The sequence below is a fragment of the Geotrypetes seraphini genome, chromosome 9 (genome assembly GCF_902459505.1).
Source record: "Geotrypetes seraphini chromosome 9, aGeoSer1.1, whole genome shotgun sequence".
NCBI lineage: Eukaryota > Metazoa > Chordata > Amphibia > Gymnophiona > Dermophiidae > Geotrypetes > Geotrypetes seraphini.
In genome coordinates, this window is record NC_047092.1 from 164,728,882 (window position 1) to 164,747,871 (window position 18,990).

Genomic DNA, 18,990 nt, shown 5'->3' on the forward strand with positions numbered 1-18,990 from the left:
TTATATTTTGGCTTACCTTCTCTTCTTACAGACAAATTTCTTATATGAAGCTTACTGTAGATCAAAAGCAGGTAAGAGAGGAAGCAGGAAGGAGAGCACTGTATTCCAAACTGCATAGCTTTTGTGTATTTATACCGTGTCTTATCAACATGTGAACTGTTTTATGAAGGTACGGGTGGAACTGGTATGAGTAATAAAAAGAATCAATCCTGGGAGCTCAAAGGTTACAGTATCTTTGAACAAATTCTCTAGTGACGCTGAAGGACTCCTGAAATACCTTTCTTATTTAGGTGTTTTAAAAGAGAATGATTATGGCACAACTGAAATAATGAGAGAGCTTTGTAGAGACAATCTTTTTAGGAACTTAAGGGGGAATTCAACAGAGTAACAGTGTGTGTTAAAATGGTAAAGATGTGCCTAGGAATATAATGGCCATCTAATGTGCGCTAACGTGATTAGCACCATTTGATGAATTCCCCCTTAATACTTGTTTTGGGGATTTTTTTTAAATCAGTTTAGTGCAATATTAATAACAGATGTTGAGCATCAGGTATTGTATTCTTATTAAAATAAGCTGTAACATAATGGGGGTAATTCTACACAGTAGAATCGCATTATTATGACCACCTGCTAATATCCAAAATAACCACCTCTGGCAGCATGGACGAGAGCCAGATGCCACTGGAGTAACAGTAAGATGCTGGGTGGTTGCTAGACGTATCAAGCCATGCAGACTGCAGTGCATCCAACAGCTGCTGACGGGTGTGTGGTAATGGATCCAGTTGTCGAACATGTCGATCAACATGGTCCCAAATGTGCTCAATTGAGTTAAGGCCTGGGGAATTCATTGGCCAGGAAAGCTGGAAGTCTTGATCATGCACTGCAAACCACTCATGAACAATTGTGGCAGTATGACATGTTGCATTGTCCTGTTGAAATATCCCATTGGCCACAGGGAAGACAACTGCCTTCTCTAGTGTACCAGTATACTTGATCGCCATGGATGTACAGATACCCATATTGGTTGCCAAGCAGTGTGGTGCTTAAGCATGATTGTATAAGTCAGGCACACTTTATAGAGTCATGCTTAGTGGCACCTAACATGGGCTTAGGTGTCGATAGGCATCCTAACCTTAGGCTCACCCTATTTATGCCAGGGTTTTCTTGGCCTAAATGGGTGTGCCTAAGTCCAAAACAGGCACCTACATGAAAAACAAGCCCATGATTCACCCCCTAGCCATGCCTACTTTCTGGTAGACATTTTGGACTAGGTGCCTACCATGTTAGGAACCTACCATTCAATTAAGTGCATGTAAAAGGATGATGTAAATGGTCATACCTAAAGTAGACAGTTGTGTGCATAAGTGATAGTATTCTATAACTAACCCATGCAACTACAAGACACATCCTGCTCCACCCATGTGCATACCTCCATTGTAGCTGTATGCTATAGCATTTAGGAGCTAGAATAGTGCCTTAAGTGCAGTTACATGCCTAACTACAAATTAATTAGTGTTAATTAGCACTAATTAAAGTCACTTAAGGGCTATTGGTGCTTAATTTAACAATGAAGTTAGGCACACAACTGGCACTGTTATATAACTGGGGGAATGTGTGGCACAGTAGTTAGAGCCACACTGCTCCTTGTGACCCTGGACAAGTCATTCAATTACCCATTGCCCCAGATACATTAGATAGAGTATGAGCCCACTGGAACAAATAAGGAAAAATGCTTGAGTACCTGAATGTAAACCACTTAGGCTACAAGTGGTATACAAATACTGGGGGAATGTGTGGCACAGTAGTTAGAGCTACAACCTCAGCACCCCGAGGTTGTGGGTTCAAATCCACACTGCTCCTTGTGACCCTGGACAAGTCATTCAATCACCCATTGCCCCAGATACATTAGATAGAGTATGAGCCCACTGGAACAAATAAGGAAAAATGCTTGAGTACCTGAATGTAAACCACTTAGGCTACAAGTGGTATACAAATACTAAAAAATAAATAAACTTGTGCATCCAAATTTGCACACTAGTCAGAAATTTGGTAGTGTAGCTTTATAAAATACCGCCCAATATGTGCTGGCATATAAAGACCACTTGGTACATCCAGTTTGCATAGTTTAGAATGTGGATTATATACATTGGGCTCTTCCAATTGTTTGTGGGGCAGCTTTGTGACTCATGTCTGCCTAGTGCATTGCATAAAACCACACCACAAGGTCAGAAGTGGAATTAATATTTACAGTGCATGCAGCAGAGGCTGCTCATTCCTGAGCATGCTGTCTACTTTGGGAACTAAAAGCTGTGCTGCTTTCTGCACAGTAGAAATTCAGAAGTGCATCCAGCATCCCTTAATACATTCTGTTTGCATTTAAAGAACATTTTGCCAACTTAGGTTTGAAGTATTTTAAGCAGCAACTCCTCCATTTCTCTTGACACTACCCTGCTTCAGAGCAGCTGAAGGAGGAACTGACTGTTTTTTTAACAAGTGCTCCTGTGTTGTGGTTTCTCACATTTTATATTGAATTTCTTAATCTCTATTGATAGAAACATATTAGTTTTGGTTGTAGCTTCCATATGTTTGGCAATATCACAGTTGTTCAACCCCTCACTTGTGCTGCCTGATTCAGGGAAAAAAATTAGATTCGATTCAGCCTCTTGAATCGATTTTTCAATTCGATTTTCCTGCCCAATTGGGTGTTTTCTTCAAACATCCTGATGGGTTTATTTTATAGCTTCTTCACCCACTCTACCCCCTTTGCCCTCTCCTACCCACACTGGCACTGTGGTGTAAACAAAATATACAAATAAAAAAGACTTCTTCTCTCTCTTAAATCCTAGCTCACGTTTGCAGTCTAATACCAGCTCTGGCAAGATACACATTTCAAATATGACACATTGTAATCACAAAACAGAAAATAAAATTATTTTTTCTACCTTTTGTTGTCTGGTCATTATTCAAATCATATTGGTCCTGGGCTCTGCAACAAATGTCTTCTGATAACTCGCTTGCTAGGGTCTCCTGCCCATTTGTCTTCCATCTCTGTCCTCCCCTTCTGTTTCCCTTCCTTTCCCCAGGAGGTCTAGCATCTTTCCTTTTTTTCGTCTCCATCCCTGGAGCTGCAGTGATGGACCCCACCGTCCCCAGATCCACTATCTCTCCTTTTCTCAACTACCCTTTCATCCAGCATCTCTCCCTCCTTCCCCACTACTCCAGAGTCCACCATCTCTCCCTTTCTCTTCTCAATTACCCTCCTATCCAGTATCTCTATTCCCCTCCTCCTCTACACCATCCCTTGTGTCCAACTGCTCTCCCTTTCTATTTCTTCCCTCCCTAAATCCCATTGTCCACTATCTCTCTCCCTCTCCTTTGTTTTTAGATCCATTATTTCTTCCCCCCCATCTCCCCTCTCCATCATCTCCCCCAAGTCCATCTCCCCCAAGTTCATCTCTCCCATCTTCTCCCCCAAGTCCATCTCTCCCTCTCCAGTCCACCAACTTCCCCAAGTTCATCTCCCCTCTTCCCCATCTACCTTATGTTGCTGGTGGCAGTAATGATTCAGTGATCTACAGAGTTCTCCTGCCGCTAATCCTTGCATCTTCTCTCCACTGTGGCCCGCCCTCAGTAAAAACTTCCTGTTTCTGCTTGGGTGGCCAAATGGAGAAAAGAGGCCTGGACTAGCAGCAGGGTAGTGAATTGCATTCGCTACCACCACTTTTGCCTGTAATTAAAAGGTAGATGCAGGGAGGAGAGGAGAAATGCTTCTGGGAAGGAGAGAGCCAGCCAACCAATATAAAAATCACCTTGCTGCCACCGATCTGCGCACAGAGGTCCGCTCAACGCTCCCTTTGCCGAAGTCCTTCTGATGTACTTCCGGTTTCGCAAAACAGGAAGTTACATTAGATGGAAGGACTCCGGCAGAGGGAAAGCCCGAATGGGTTTGCAAAAATAGATCGGCAGCAAAGGGGCCAATGTGAATTGGTGAGTACGGTTTAAAAAAAAATTAATCAATTCAAATCGAATCACCCGAAGTGAATCGGAAATCTGGCAGCACTACCCCTCACTACTGTGCACTATCATCAGATTGTCATTGGGATGCTTTTATATTTCACTTAAATGAGTATATTCTTATATTGTCACATTTGTTCATTCCTGACCTGAGGAAGAAGGCTGCGACCTTTGAAAATTAGTCAAAAAGGGATTGATTTAGTAAATAGCACACAAATTTGGATTCTGGGAAACAGCCCAGGTGGGCTATTCTATAAAGAGGATTCTGAGATGAGTGCCCTTTCTGGAACAGTGCATATCACTGATTACTACAACTAAAATATGGTACCAGAACTTATGCTTAATGAAAACAAGCATAAATCCTGGCATACAAGTTGAGTGCACATTCCCCCAATTCTGTAATACTGCACTTAACTTTTGAGAATATCCATGACTGCCCCCGCCCCATCACCACCACGGCCACATCCTCTTTTGGGTTGCACACATGAGAATTTAGGTGTGGTTCTTTATAGAATCACTCCAAAGTAGTGAAGGCAAAATGTATTCAAAAAGAAATATCAAAGCAATAATGAACACAAAATAATGAAGGTGTTAACTATGGAGGGGGAAAAGACCTCAAATGTCCCCGTGCCCAAAGCTCATGGCTTAATTCAAGGGCACATCAGGGAACAAGGATATTATCATGGGTCAATAAACCCTCCTTTGTGTTATGTGTGTGAAAGCATTTAAGGAACTCGGGAGAAGTACAAGACTAATTAAAGTAAAAAATCAAGCTGTTCAAACCACAAAATGCTCAGTGGGCAACAACCAGCAGCAAAGCAGTGAATGTAAAGGCACTTATCTTATCCCAACGGTGGCCTTAACCGTTTCACTTGATGGCTTCTTCAGGGGATATAAAGCTGGAAATAAATCCACAAAGCTGCACTGGTAAATAAGATCAACCCCACAGCTTGAGAACAGAATGTACCGCCCAGGATTGAATCTGGATCAGCCCCAATGGATGGCACTTCTCACGGACGCCAATCTCCTCGGCTGGGAAGCTCAGTGTCTTGGTCACTCTGCGCAGGGCAGTTGGTCCCCGAAGGAGAAGTCTTTGTCGATAAATGTTCTGGAGATCAGAGCCATCCTTAGATTACTCCAGAGCCTATCACCTCTTACCTTCATACTATGCCCTCTCATTGCAGTTTCCTTTCAGACTCGACTCGTGTGCATTTACATTACGTAGGTATTTAAACATCTCTATCATATCTCCCCTCTCCCGCCTTTCCTTCAAAATATAGAGATTGCGATCTTTAAGTCTGTCCCCATATGCCTTATGATGAAGACCATATACCATTTTAGTAACCTTCCTCTGGACCGACTCCATCCTTTTTATATCTTTTTGAAGGTGCGGCCTCCAGAATTGTACACAATATTCTAAATGAGGTGTCACAAAAGTCTTATACAGGGGCATCAATACCTCCTTTTTCCTACTCGCCATACCTCTCCCTATGCAACCTAGCATCCTTCTAGCTTTCGCCGTCACCTTTTCAACCTGTTTGGCCACCTTAAGATCATCACATACAATCACACCCAAGTCCCACTCTTCCGTTGTGCACATAAGCTCTTTACTCCCTAATCTGTACCATTCCCTCAGATTTTTGCAGCTCAAATGCATGACCTTGCATTTCTTAGCATTAATTTTTAGCTACCAAATCTCAGGTCTTTCTTCATGTTATTCACACCATCCGGCGTGTATATTCTATTGCAGATTTTGGTATCATCTGCAAAGAGGCAAATCTTACCTGACAACCCTTCAGCAATATCGTTCATAAAAATGTTAAAAAGAACAGAACCTTGAAGTACACCACTGGTAAAATCCCTTTCCTCAGAGCGATTTCCACTGATCACTACACTCTGTCACCTTCCACTCAACCAGTTCTTGACCCAGCCCGTCACTTTGGGACCCATTCCAAGAGCACTCAGTTTATTTATTAGAAGTCAGTGTGGAAGGCTTTGTTAAAATCTAAATACACCACATCTAGAGCACATCCTCTATCCAATTCTCTGGTCACCCAGTCAAAGAAATTGATCAGATTCGTCTGACAAGACCTACCTCTAATGAAACCATGTTGCCTCCGCTCCTGTAATCCACAGGATTCCAGAAACTTGACCATTCTGTGTTTTAAAAGTGTTTCCATTAATTTGCTTACCACAGAAGTCAGACTTACCAGCTTGTAATTCCCTACTTCTTCCTTACTTCCACTTTTGTGGAGAGGGACCACATCCACTCTTCACCAGTCCTCCGGTACCACTCCTGACTCTAGAGACTCATTGAAAAGGTGAGTCAGCGGAGCTACCAGAACTTCCCTAAATTCCTTCAGCACCCTAGGATGTACACCATCCAGTCCCATTGCTTTGTTTACTTTTATTTTAGCTAGCTCCTCATGAACACAACTCTCTGAAAATCAATCAGGGTCTATTCACGTTTGTCTTCTGCAGTCCTGCTTCTGGCGCTTCAGCCATGAGCAGAGAACAGAAATATCTGTTAAGCATTTCATCCTTTTCTTTATCAGCTTCTACATATTCCTCCCCTACACCTTTGAGTCTCACAATGCCACTTTTGCACTTCTTCCTATCACGAATATACAGTGGTACCTTGGTTTATAAGCATAATTCATTCCAGAAGCATGCTCGTAAACCAAAATATCAAAGTGAGTTTCCCCATAGGAAATAATGGAAAGTCGCTTTGATACGTTCCCCCCCCCCCCCCCCCGAGGCCAGCAGCGCTGTTCTATCCCCCCTCCCGAAAACCGGCATTGCTCCCCCCCGAAGCCCCCCCCCTGCAATCCGGCACCCCCCCCCCATGATCCGGCACCCCCACACCCCCATGATTCAACACCCCCCCTCCCGCCGCAATCTGAAGTCCCCTAGACCCACCCGAACCCGCTTCTTACTGTCATCTGGGCCTCGGCACCAGCATGTCCTGTGTGTTGGTGCCGGTGCCCGAAGATTGGCCTTCTCTTCTTGCTGGGCCTTGAGCATCTGTGCATGCTCAAGGCCTGCGAATTCACGCTCTCTATAATAAAACCCTAAGCGCACAACTCATTTACAAAAAGTAGCCCAGCAATCTTGACACAAAAAACCCAGTACCATAAATAACTTGTCATCGTAGTGATAACCCATTTCTTTATTCTGTTGAAATATACCAAGTTTGAAAAATAATCCACTGATACAATTGCATATAATTTATTCCATATGTACAATAAAATAATTTTAAATCAGTGACTGAAACCCATTAAGGCACAGGTGCCAGCCAGCTGTTTAGATATAGTGCTTGAGCATCTCCTCATACTAAGCAAACTCATTCACTGTGTGCAAGGGGTGGTGGGGGGAATCTGTTTTTTAAACGTTATGATTTATGAGGACTTTTTTTTATAAGTCCCCTTGCTGTCTCAGCAGCTCTTCTTTCTTTGAGCAAGCTGTGGACTTTGTGTAGCACATAACCTGCCAGCACCACTTTCCTGCTGACAGTGAAAAAGTAAAATTATCTTGGGTTTACATTTTTTTTTAATAGTGCCTATTACAAACAAATCTAGTGAAACACCTACCCTAGCATAGCTGTGCCACCGCGAGAGTTTTGGGGATCCTTCAAACAGGAACAAAGCATATCCCCAAACACACAGAGATAAAACAAAAATATTCCCAGCCCTGCTTTCAGTATCCCAAAGGAAAGATGTAGCACATGGAAGCTGTGAAACCCCAGGTGGGCAAGGGATACACTCTTCTAGGAATGTAGCAGACTAAAAAATCCACTTCTATCCTGACGGCTACACTTTCCTTCCCCTAGCTGGTGTGAGCTTTTGCAAACAAAGAAAAATAAATAAATAAATAAAGCAGTCTGCCACAAAGAAAATGTAAACAAAAGACAGTTTATTCTAACTCCTCACTCTCCAGCTATCACCTCAAGCATCATCTTTGTAAAAGAATCAGAAGGCGTTGACGCCAGAATGAGGCTTGGAACGCACACAGGCGGAGGACGAGGGAAGGGGGTAGGAGCTATTGGGAGATCCCAGGCACTAAGAAAACGCTACAGTATTAGAGACCCAGAATGAGGCTAGGAATACACAGAGAGGCGTCCGGAACACTAAGAACACAAGAATTGCCACAAGCACCTAGTAGCAAAACCAATTCTATGCTGCTTATCCTAGGTATAAGCAGTGGATTAACCCCAAGCCATCTCATTAATGGCCTATGGACTTCTGAGGTTTAGAACGCATATTTGGTCGTATTAGTGAATACTGGCCAAAGAAATCCCTACAGCCAGCTTCAGAAATAACTACATTTGGCGGGAAAGCCAGCTAACTGGAAATGCTACCTTCAGCCCACACTCCCCTCCCCTTGAAGGGCGTGGATCTCGCGCTCCTTGGTTCCTGATTCTTCTGCAGTTTTCTAGGTAACGCCTGCCCTCCTCGCGCTCCTCCCTTCTCCCCTCCCCCTCTAGTCGTGGGGGGCGGAGCTTGCTGCTTTGCGGTTTTGATGCTGCTGAGTCGACTTTTCATTATTGTTCGGAGGGGGTAGAATGTAGCTATTTGGGCCGGATGGGGCTTTGTCTGAGGGCAGAGCTTGCTGCTTTAAACCAGATCGCTGCTGAGAAAAGGAGAACAGAGCATACTTTCGGCTCTACTGCTTCAAGGTATTTGGGGCTGGGGGGAAACATGGTTTAATGATCTTTTTACTTCCGTTTGTTCTCGGTGCCTGTTACAGAGAGTGTTTCCCTGCTTTTTGTCAGTACTGCTCCTATGATCTTATTATAACGCAATAAGCTAGAAGGATGCTAAGTTGCATAGGGAGAGGAATGGCCAGTAGGAAAAAGGAGGTATTGATGCCCCTATATAAGACTTTGGTGAGACCTCATTATAAATATTGCATACAATTCTGGAGGCTGCACTTTCAAAAAGATATAAAAAGGATGGAGTCAGTCCAGAGGAAGGCTACTAAAATGGTGTGTGGTCTTCATTATAAGGTATATGGGGTCAGCAGTGGCGTACCTAGCATGTGTGACATCCGGGGCCCATCATTTTTTGGCATCCCCACCCCCCCCATCTTTACGAGAACATGATTTTTAGTAACAAGCCATATGTCACACATGAGTACCTAGGAAAAGGCAGCATCTTACATACTGCAGTTAGAAGTACAACAGCAAAACCATTGTAAAACTAAACAAGCCAGACTAGTACAGATCAATCCTAACAGAAAACCATGTCTTTCGAACACACAGAACACAGAAAACAACTTCGTCTAGTATGGAATGTCATCACAAACTTACCCCTCCCCCTTTTACAAAACTGTAGTGTGGATTTTAGCCACGGTGGTAACAGCTCTGACGCTCATAGAATTCTGAGCATCAGAGCTGCTACCACCATGGCTGGCGCTAAAAAACGTTCCACAGTTCTGTAAAAGGGAGGATAAAATAGAAATATATAGACAAAGGTTAAATTGAACCAGCAAGAAACTGAACTCTACATACAATGAAATACCACAGAAACAGTGACACATGTCTCCTAAAGCAATAAATAAATAGAAAATTTTTGTTCTACCTTTGTCTTCTCTGGTTTCTGCTTTCCTCATCTTCTTGTTACTCTCTTCCTTCCATCCACTGTCTGCCATCTCTCTACCCCTATATGGCATCTTCTCTCCTTCTATGCCCCTTCCAGAAACTGTATGCCTTCCCCTTCCATCTCTCCTTTCACCCCCATTGGTCTGGTATCTGTCTCCTCTCCTTCCCCCATTGCTCTGGCATCTCTCTCTCAGCTCCCTTCCTCCTGTTCTTCCCTGGTCTTCCTTCTCAATTTATTTTCTGCCTCTGTCTAAATTCTTTTTTATTATTCAGTCCTCAATTTCCCTCTTTCACTGTGTCTACCTATAGCTTGCCACCTCTTTCCCTCACCCCTTCCAGAACAGAACAGCTAGAAAGATAAGAAAAAACAGCAAAGGTGACCTGTGGTGCTCAATTCTTTATTGCATCGATTAAAACTCTACACATACAATGTTTTGGCCACTATGGCCTGCCTCTGGACTATGTATCTTGAATTTATAAAAGAAAATAATGTCAACTATATTATTGAAAGAAAATAAAAATAAAAAATTGAAATGTGTCTTAAGAACATAAGAATAGCCTTACTGGGTCAGACCAATGGTCCATCAAGCCCTGTAGTACATCCTCACGGTGGCCAATCCAAGTTCCAGTACCTGAACAAAACCCAAAGAGTAGCAAGATTCCAGAACCCCAATGAGAGTAACATTCAGAGCTGAGCTTGTGATGTCTTAATGCCTCATTCGATAGTGCCTCAGAGCCAACCTCATCAGTGATGTTACAATGGCTTAACTGCCTATACTTGGCTCACATAAGAATAGCCATACTGGGTCAGACCAATGGTCCATCTAGCCCAGGATTCCATCTTCATGGTGGCCAATACAGGTCACCAGGTCACCAGTACCTGGTAAAAACCCAAAGAGCAGCAACATTCCATGCTACCGATCCAGAGCAAGCATTGGCTTCCCCCATGTCTTTCTCAATAACAGACTATGGACTAGGGGTTATATTTGATTTAAAAAAACTAACCATATAAGTTGTGTAATCAAATCATGTTTTTTCAAGCTATGACTGATTCGATCAATCTCTAAATTTTTAGAACCAAAATCCATTAACATTATGGTTCATTCATTAATCATTGCAAAATTAGATTACTGTAACAGTTTATTTACAGGAGTAATCCAGAATTAAGACGCCTACGTAAGCCCCCTACTTCGAAATGCCCATTGGCTGCCAATTAATCAAAGAATCTGTTACAAAATCTCTTTAATAATGTTTAAAACAATTCATTCTAAACTGCCCCAATTTATTGATAGATATCTTATCCAATATGAGCCACCCCGCAGTCTTAGATTGTTTAATCGTAAATTGCTGACGGTCCCCTCCCTTTGTATAATAGGAACCAAAAGGCACAACATTTCTCAGTCGTAACCCCACAACTTTGGAATACTCTACCAGCTCTCGTAAGGGAAGAAGCTAATCTTGAACTTTTCAAAAGCCTACTCAAGAGTCATTTATTTAAAGAAGCTTTTAACATTTTAATAATTTACAGTATCCTTTTAACTCCCTTAAGGAATTAAGCAGCAATGAGCCCTTTCCTTTTGGTTTTTTCCTTATTTGGCTTTCGTTGCTATCCAATTTGCATTTCTAACCCTATTTCCTTTTGACTCCCATTTGTCTGTCATATTTATCCCCTTTTAATATGCCATGTATTAGTTGATGCTTCTCTATAATTTTTTTTTCTCTGTATATGTGTTAATGGTATTGTTAATGGCATTTTTATTATGTTCATGTTCTGTTTTTTCTTTTATTTTTTATATTGTAAACTCGCTTAGAAATTGGATAAGCGATCAAATGAAATTGTAATAAAACCTTGAAACCTTGACTTTTCCTCCAGGAAATTGTCCAAACCTTTTTTAAAACCAGCTACACTATCCACTCTTACCACAACCTGTGGCAACGTGTTCCAGAGCTTAACTTTTCTCTGAGTGAAAAAATATTTCCTCCTATTGATTTTCAAAAGTATTTCCCTGACAGTTTGTTTCCACGAGAAGACACATTTCAATTTTTATTTTCTTTCAAGTACAACATCTATAACATAGTAGACATTATTTTCTTTTATAAATTCAAGACATAGACTCCTGAGGCAGGCCATAGTGGCCGAATCACGTACATGTCGAGTCTTAAATCGATCCCACCAAAAAAGGGAGCCCAAGGAGGCCTCAACGACGAGACAATTAAGGCACAACAAAGGAGTCGTGAGGATGAGATGTCAATAATTCAGCCATGGGTGTAAAGTTCAAAGCCTTTGAAGATGTGGGATGCATACTTCTAAAATATGCAGTGCCTACAGTGAACCCTTGATAAAGCCACAAAAGTTGGCAAAATGTGTCCCTTCGGGCTTTTGGATACCTGCATTCTTAAAGATAAGTGATATAATTCTCTCTGCTGGTTAATGTTAAATAAGAATATTAATAAATAAATTTGGATTTAAGCAGAAGAGTTTCAAAACAGGGAGGAGGTGGTTTAGAGGGAAAAGTCAGTCTTGGTTTAAGCTTCTTTTCCTAATTCCAAGCAGGTTTCTGAGACCCTCTACCTCTCCTTTCTTACACTCTGTTACCTCAAAGTGAGATTTTGTGTTCATTTGGATTGTTCCTATACCATTTTTTTTTCTTAAAATCAGTGGGAAGCCACTGCTTGTCCTGGATCAGTAGCATAGAATGTTGCTACTCTTTTGGGGTTTTGGCCAGGTACCAGTGACCTGGATTGGCCACCGCAAGAACGGGCTACTGGGCGTGATGGCTATTCTTATGTTCTTATGAACTTTAATTGCTTGCCTTGAATCTCCTCATCCACAGAAGAATCACTGTGGTCAGCCAGTGTTGTATGTTGTCTTTCAGGAGTTATAAATAAAGAAAAATGTAAATAATGGTATTTTCTGGTAAAGAATATTTATGACAGTGTTGATCTGCTGATTTGTTTCTCTTCAAGTAGAACTGAAGCTACATTGTGAAGATGCCCAGCTGAAGTTGTGGTAACTGAAATCTAGAGATCAAATGATGACCCAAGATACCTGTGCGAGATCAGCTATTGAAGAAGAGCCGTATCATTTTTAAAAAGCATTCCTCATGTATGCATTCCCAGCATGTTTTGTTTTCAGACTTCTTTATGATTAAACAATTTTTATTGACTGAAACAATGCAGAACCATGACAAAATATCAAAGTACAAAATACATTTTGTACGGAGAAACTTTTGAACGGAGAACTTTTGAACGGAGAAACTTTAACTAGGACTTCAGCAGAACGAGATTTAGGAGTAATCATCAGTGCAGACATGAAAACTGCCAATCAAGTGGAGAAGGCTTCATCTAAGGCAAGGCAGATATTGGGTTGTATCAATAGAAGTTTCGTCAGCCGAAAGCCTGAAGTCATAATGCCGTTGTACAGGGCCATGGTGAGACCTCATCTGGAGTACTGTGTGCAATTCTGGAGGCCACATTACAGTAAAGATGTGCGCAGAATTGAATCGGTTCAACGGACGGCCACCAGGATGATCTCGGGGCTCAAGGGTCTCTCGTACAAAGAGAGACTGAACAAATTGCAGCTCTACACTCTTGAGGAACGTAGGAAGAGGGGAGACATGATCGAAACATTTAAGTACCTCACGGGATGTGTCGAAGTGGAAGATGATATTTTCTTTCTCAAGGGACCCTCGGCCACAAGAGGGCACCCGCTCAAACTCAGGGGCGGAAAATTTCATGGCGACACCAGAAAGTATTTCTTCACAGAGAGAGTGGTTGATCATTGGAACAAGCTTCCAGTACAGGTGGTCGAGGCAGACAGCGTGCCAGACTTTAAGAATAAATGGGATACCCATGTGGGATCCCTACGAGGGTCAAGATAAGGAAATTGGGTCATTAGGGCATAGACAGGGGGTGGGTAAGCAGAGTGGGCAGACTTGATGGGCTGTAGCCCTTTTCTGCCGTCATCTTCTATGTTTCTATACACCGAAAAGAAGCGGGAAATCCGCTAGAATAATACATAACAGTACCAAGTCATGTGTCTTTTTTTATATCAACTCCCCCTATCCCCATGAACCCCCAAAAATCCCCCCTTCCCCCCCTCTCTAGGGAGGGAATAGACTCAGATGTTTTCAGATTTCTTTATTGTACCATGTTAAGAGTCGATTTGCACGAGAGTTTGGAGAGAATCAATATGAGATATATTCCACATTTTAACAGTAAGCTTTTATTTCAGTGTTTTAAATAAATATTAGTTGTCTTTTGATTCTCTTCCATTTTTTAATTTCTTTTTTTCTTCTAAAATATTTCAGCATTTTTTTCTTTTCTTACCTCCCCTTTTACAAAACCACGATAGCATTTTATAGTGCAGGCCGGTGTGCTGAATGCTCTGCGCTGCTCCCGACGCTTATAGGAATTGTGGCCTGCCCTAAAAAACCGCTATCGCAGTTTTGTAAAAGGGAGGTTATTTATTTAAAACATTTTATACTCTGCCAAGATCCTAAGTGGCTTACAAAATCATCAAAAAAAGCCCACTAAAGGAGGTACTGAAGTAAAAATCACACACAAAACACCCTTTAATCACTCCAGTAATTTGCTGGAGATATCTGCCTATTCTAATTCAAACCTCTTGCCAAATATGCTTTAAGGAACAGAATAAACTGGCCTCAGAAGCCTCGTTGCTCCAGAGCTATGGAAGGGATCTTAAGACTGTTATAGCTCCCTTCCAGGGTGTGGCATGTTGCAATAGTTTTCCTGTGCTATTAATGAATCCTCTAACTTGCCATTTTGGATTGCACTAACGGCAGCTACTTTTGGATTGCGCTAACAGCAGCTATCACGGTTATCACCTCTTCCTCAGAACTTAAAAGACTGTTATAGCTCCCTTCCAAACTTCTATCATTGGCCTCAGTGCTCCTTACTTCTCTTGAGCACTGACTGTTCCTGAAACTTTCTTTGCAATTTCTATTTTATTTGTTTTAAAGCACTGGCAGTTGCAGAACTCAATATCAGCAAATATAACAAAAAAATCAATAAAGCAAGCTTATCTTATCTTTTAGACGTATGCTGCTTGTCAGCTCTCTCCACTTCTTTCTGTCTCTATGCAGACTGAATTAATCATAGGAAATCTTCCCGACTCTGTTATGCTGACAGGCAGATATCCCCAGTAAATTACTGGCGTGATTAAAGTGTGTTTAGTATGTTACAAAATCAACACACATAATTAAAATATATATTACAATATAGTCTTACATCAGATTCTCAAGACTTTCTGAAACACATGTCCCATATGCTTTTCTAATAACAGATAATCATCTGCCTCAACCACCCTCAGTTCAAAAGCTTGCTGAGTAACATAATTTCTTAAAAAGCACAGTTACTTACCGTAACAGGTGTCATTCAGGGACAGCAGGCAGATATTCTCTACATGTGGGTGATGTCACCGACGGAGCCCCCTAGTGGACGTTCTCACAAGCAGACATGCTTGAAGATCTTCAAACTTGCGAGTGGACCGTGCATGCGCGAGTGCCTCTCCTGCCCGACCTAGGGCATGCATCTCCTCAGCGTGGCCTCAGTTCAGATGGCCAGCAAAGAAGCCAACCCGGGGAGGTGGGTGGGTTGCGAGAATATCTGCCTGCTGTCCCTGGATAACACCTGTTATGGTAAGTAACTGTGCTTTATCCCAGGACAAGCAAGCAGCATATTCTCTACATGTGGGAGACCTCCAAGCTAAACAAAATGGGAAGGAGGGAGAGCTGGCAATTTAGGAGAACAGATTTTGCAAAACTGACTGGCCAAAATGGCCGTCACGTCTGGAGAAAAGATCCAGACAGTAGTAAGAGGTGAATGTATGAACCGAGGACCACGTGGCAGCCTTGCAGATTTCCTCAAGTGGAGTCGAGCGGAGGAAAGCAACTGACGATGCCATCGCTCTGACCTTGTGGCAAGTGACTCGACCCGGCAGGGAGAGACCAGCCTAAGCATAACAGAAAGAGATTCAAGCGGCCAACCAGTTAGAAATGGTCCACTTAGAAACAGAGCACCCCAAGCAATTAGGATCAAAAGAGATGAACAGCTGGGGAGCAGTACGATGAGGAGCGGTGCGCTGTAAGTAGCAGGCCAGCGCACGCTTACAGTGAGGAGAATGTAAAGCCACTTCTCCAAGATGAGAATGGGGCTTCAGAAAAAACACAGGAAGGACAATGGATTGGTTGATGTGAAAGTCTGAAACAACCTTAGGCAAGAATTTAGGATGGGTACGGAGAACCACCTTATCATGATGGAAGATAGTGAAAGGCAGGTCCACCACCAAGGCCTGAAGCTTACTGACCTGACGGGCAAAAGTGAGAGCAACCAGAAACACAACCTCCAAGTGAGAAACTTCAAATGAACCTGTGTCAGCGACTCAAACGGGGGCTTCATCAATTGCGCAAGGACCACATTGAGATCCCAAACCACAGGAGGAGGTTTAATGGACGGATGAACGTGAAAGAGTCCCTTCATGAAGCGGGAAACCACGGGATGTACAGAGAGAGGCTTCCCATCAATCGGCTGATGAAAAGCAGCGATGGCACTGAGGTAGACTCGAATCGATGAGGACTGGAGTCCAGCGCCAGACAAGTGTAACAGGACAGAAGACAAGGAGGCAGACTGCGGATCTTGACACAGCCGAGCACACCAAGAAGAGAAACGAGTCCACTTCTGATGATAACACTGGTGAGTGGACTCCTTCCAAGAGGCCTCCAGGACATCCAGCACAGACTGAGAAAATTGGAACGAGGGCATTAAGTCTTTAGGAACTAAGCTGTTAAGTGCAGAGACTGCAGGTTGGGATGAAGCAGAGATCCCCGACTCTGCGTAAGCAGAGAAGGAAAAACAGGCAGAAGAAGAGGCTCCCTGGAACTGAGCTGCAACAGAAGGGAGAACCATGGCTGGCGGGGCCACCGAGGAGCAATCAGAATCATGGTGGCGTGTGCGGACTTGAGCCGGACGAGAGTCTTAAGAATCAGAGGGAAAGGAGAGAACGCATACAGAAACCTGTGCGTCCAATCCAGAAGAAAGGGATCCGCCTCGATCCTGTGAGGGGTGTAAACCCTGGAGCAGAAGCAAGGCAATTTGTGATTGAGGGGGTACGCAAACAGATCGACATCCAGAGTCCCCCAACGAGCAAACACCTGACACGGGGTCGAGGAATGGAGAGACCATTTGTGAGGCTGCAGAAGACGACTCAACCTGTCCGCCAGACAATTGCGCCAGCCCTGAATGTAGACCGCCCGAAGGAAAATGTTGCGGCGAATAGCCCAATCAGAGCCGCATCACCTCCTGGCACAGGGACAGGGACCCAGTGCCCCTCTGTTTGTTGATATAATACATGGCAACCTGGTTGTCCGTGCGAACCAGCACCACACGGTCGCGAAGCAGGTGATGACAAGCCTTCAGAGCGTGGAAAATCGCCCGAAGCTCCAGCAGATGGATGTGACAAAGGCGGTCGGCACTGGTCCAGAGACCCTGGGTGCGAAGACCGTCCAGATGTGCTCCCCAAGCATAGGCTGAGTCCATCATGAGGATCTTCTGCGGAGGAAGAATATGAAACAGAAAACCTCTGGAAAAATTGGAAGAGAGCATCCACCAGCGGAGAGACTGTTTCAACAAAGCAGTCACGACAATGGGTCGAGAGACAGGATCCCGATCTGGTTCCACTGGGACGTCAGAGTCCATTGAGGAATACGGAGGTGAAGTCTGGCAAAAGGAGTCACGTGAACCGTGGAGGCCATGTGGCCGAGGAGGACCATCATTAGCCGAGCTGGGGCCGAGGACAGAAGGGCCACCCACTAGCAAAGACGAACAAGGGCCTCCTGACGAGGCTGAGGCAAGAAGGAGCGGAGACGAACCGTGTCCAGGATCGCTCTGATAAACTCGAGAGACTGAGACGGACAGAGGTGAGATTTGGGAAAGTTCACCTCGAAGCCAAGACTCTGGAGGAGTGAAATAGTCTGATTCGTCGCTCACAGAACCTCCTGGCGAGATGATGCTTTGATCAACCAGTCGTTGAGGTAGGGAAACACCTGAAGCCCGCGGAGATGCAGAACCGCAGCCACCACTACCAGGCATTTCATGAAAACCCTTGGCGAGGCCGCCAGGCCAAAGGGAAGAACATGATATTGGAGGTGGAGATCCCCCACCCGGAATCTCAGGTACCGGTGGGAGGCCGGATGGATTAGAATGTGCGTGTAAGTCTCCCTGAGGTCCAACGAGCACAGCCAGTCCCCCTCATCCATCAGGGTATACAACGTAGGAAGGGTGAGCATTCTGAACTTTTCCTTGACCAGATACCTTAGGGTTCAGAACCCTAAGGTCCAGGATCGGACGCAGATCTCCCTTCTTTTTGAGAACGAGAATATACCGGGAATAAAACCCTGTATTCCACTGATCCGGAGGAACCTCCTCGACCGCACGTAGGCGAAGGCGTGCCTGAGCTTCCTGCAAAAGAGGTAGCTGAGACCTGGCAGAAGGAAACTCTCTTGTTGGAAGTTCCGGGGGTACGCAACTGAAGTGAGAGAGTACCTGTCCCAGATAATGGACAGCATCCAACTGTCAGTGGTAAGCCGTTCCCACTGAGGATAGAAGTGATGGAGATGACCCCCGATGGGAAGGGGGGAAGGCTCCAGAAGGAAGGGAGCCAGCAGGCTCATACAGGAATTGTCAAAAAGACGGCCTTGGCTTCGCTGGGGCCGGCGGCTGGGCCTTAGCAGGGCACTGCTGCTGCGGACGCTTTGGAGGCAGCCGAGAGAATGCAGGAGTAGATTTCTGCGGGTACCTCCGAGGAGGGATCTTATATGGCCAAGCCGGAGGAGTTTTTGATTTAAGTCATACCAGCGAGGCGAAAAACCGCTCGTGCTCCGAGAGGCGCTTAGTGGCAGCCTCAATGGAATCATCAAAGAGCTCATGCCCCACACAAGGGAGATTGGCCAGATGATCCTGGAGGTTCGGGTCCATATCCACAATCCTGAGCCAGGCCGTGACCCTCGAGGACAACTCAAAGGTGTCGTAAGCCACCTGAAACAGATAGAGATGGAACTGGGAGAGGGTCTCCTCGAGAAGTTGAAACTTCTGACGCCCATAAGGCGGCACAACCGCCTGGAACGAGTGGAGGGCGTCCACACAGTACCTGAGATAGGACGTGAAGGAAAAGTATAGTTAAGGACACAGTTCGCCATCATTGAATTTTGATAAAGGCGACGACCAAAGTTGTCCATCGTACGCCCCTCCCGGCCTGGAGGGACCGCCACGTACACCTTCGAGGGGTTGGACTTTTTCAAGGAAGACTCGACCACCAAGGACTGGTGGGAAAGCTGAGCATTCTCAAACCCCTTGGCAGT

General features: G+C 44.2%; 1 protein-coding gene across 2 annotated transcripts in view; it reads left to right on the forward strand.

The window, feature by feature from the left end:
• The first annotated feature begins 8,514 nt into the window (after positions 1-8,514).
• The window catches only part of LOC117366587 (UDP-GalNAc:beta-1,3-N-acetylgalactosaminyltransferase 1-like), an 81,188-nt gene continuing 70,712 nt past the window's right edge, over positions 8,515-18,990 (forward strand). Inside the window, exons 1-2 of one of the 2 annotated variants that reach the window (XR_004540615.1) lie at positions 8,515-8,689; positions 12,584-12,942. The gene's annotated coding sequence lies outside the window, so the exon portion shown is untranslated. Of the gene's footprint in view, positions 8,690-12,583; positions 12,943-18,990 lie in introns of those variants that run through there. The other variant, XM_033958109.1, reaches the window with a different exon arrangement.